Consider the following 2,164-nt stretch of genomic DNA (forward strand, 5'->3'; position numbering starts at 1 on the left):
GGGCAGACGCAAACTTCGGCACGCTGATTAAAAAATTCCAATGTCACCAAAACATTGAAACATCCTAAAGAAAAAGCAACAGCTTGGGACTTTGCTGGCAATCTTGAACTCCTGCCATCTGAAAATGAATAACTGGCTCACCCCCACAGGAAGGGAAGTCGCTGCCAGTTAGGAGGACAGGCATTAGTGCAGAATAAGCGGTGTGGTGGCTCTCAGTGAGTCTCACTGCCCCTCTGGACCAGCCACCCACCCCTCCTGCAAGACATGAGAATGATAAATCACTTGACTTAATGTTTCATTCATTTCTGCATTCCCCACAATTAATTCTCCACCCTCATCTTCCAAGGGACCAACATTCACTTTAGCTACTCCCACTTTATATATTTATAGAAGCTTTTGCTGTCCGTTTTTATATTTTGCACTTTTTTTTTCATAATTAACCTTTGTTCTTTTTATTTTTTAGTGACCCTTTGTACATCTTTAAAAGCTTCCCAATCTTCCAGTGGGCCACTAACCTTTGCCATACCGTATGCTTTCATTTTTGTCTTTAGGTTATCCTTAACTTCCTTGCTTTGCCATGGAAATCCTCCCCCCCCCCCCCCCCCCTCCTTACCACCTTTCCTTCTCTTTGTTCATCAACTGTCCTACCTTGTAGTCTTCATGTCCAGTCCGCTACAATTCCTCCCATGAGCCTCCGGAAGAGAAACAGGACATTTTGGAAACCTGCAGCAGGCTAAAACTGCCCTCCTTTGCAGTTGGCCTTGCTAAGTGTTTCCAACATTTTCTGTATCCCCCCCACCCCCCCCACCTCCTTTTTTGAGGTTGGATTTATTTTAAATTTCCTTCTAATGAGAGTCCCAATTCCCTTGCCATCTGGGGACCTGTTTTGGGCGGCACGGTGGCACAGTGGTTAGCACTGCTGCCTCACAGCGCCAGGGACCCGGGTTCAATTCCCGGCTTGGGTCACTGTCTGTGCGGAGTCTGCACGTTCTCCCCGTGTCTGCATTGGTTTCCTCCGGATGCTCTGGTTTCCTCCCACAGCCTGAAAGACATGCTGGTTAGGTGCATTGGCTATGCTAAATTCTCCCTCAGTGTACCCGTGCCGGAGTGTGGCGACTAGGGGATTTTCACGGTAACTTCATTGCAGTGTTAATGTAAGCCGACTTGTGGCACTAATAAAGAAAGTTAAAGTTAAAAGACTTTTTTTAAAAAGCAAAAGAACCACTGAGAATATTATTTGAATAACGTAACCTTCAGAAAAGAGTTGTTTCAAAAATTATTTGTGTTTACTTTAATAGAAGGAAGACTCTTGAGGAGACCAGGGTTTGTCTGCTAGGGACATTTAATTTAAAAAGTATTATTAATTTGCTGCTAGTGGGAGACAGGTTTTTTTCTAAGTTGAAAGGGGGCTGCCTGGATTGGAGGCCGGTGTAGATTCCTATTTTTCTGTTTGGTGGGGTGATGCTGGGAGAGGGATTTAAGTTACTTCAAGTGATTTTTTAAAAAACCAGTGCAGGAGATAGTAACCCTACTAACATATTTCATTCTGTTTCATTCCCTGAAGGGAATATTTTTTAAAAGCTTCAGTGTGCCTTCTAAGGACACTTAATTCTCAGCTTTTAAAACCCCCAGGTTTCAGGTTAAATCCTAAAGCTATTCTAAATTTGAGTGGGATGTCCCACATTGCTGGAGAAATGCGCGCACTAGCCCTCTGGTCACGGGACAGAAGAGTTTTTGGATAACCTATGTGAACAGTTCTAAACTTACTGTCAATAGCTTTGTTTCCGGGTCACCATGATAGCCTGAGACGGATTAAATTATTTTATAAACTGCAAAGTCTTCCTGATCTCATCCCTTCCCTCATAATGAGAGCTAACATGAACTCTTTAAGAATAACAGCGCCTCGTGTGCCTATTAAATAATAGAAGGGTTATGGCAAAACAGAAGCTATTTGAGTATCTTTATGGATGGCACAGTGGTTAGCACTGCTGCCTCGCAGCACCAGGGATCCAGGTTCGATTCCAGCCTCGGATCACTGCCTGTGTGGAGTTTGCACATTCTCCCCGTGTCCATGTGGGTTTTTTCCGGGTGCTCCGGTTTCCTCCCGCACTCCAAAGATGTTCAGGTTCGGTGGATTGGCCTGGCTAAATTGCCCCTTCGGGTG

Source organism: Mustelus asterias, chromosome 12, assembly GCF_964213995.1.
Source record: "Mustelus asterias chromosome 12, sMusAst1.hap1.1, whole genome shotgun sequence".
NCBI lineage: Eukaryota > Metazoa > Chordata > Chondrichthyes > Carcharhiniformes > Triakidae > Mustelus > Mustelus asterias.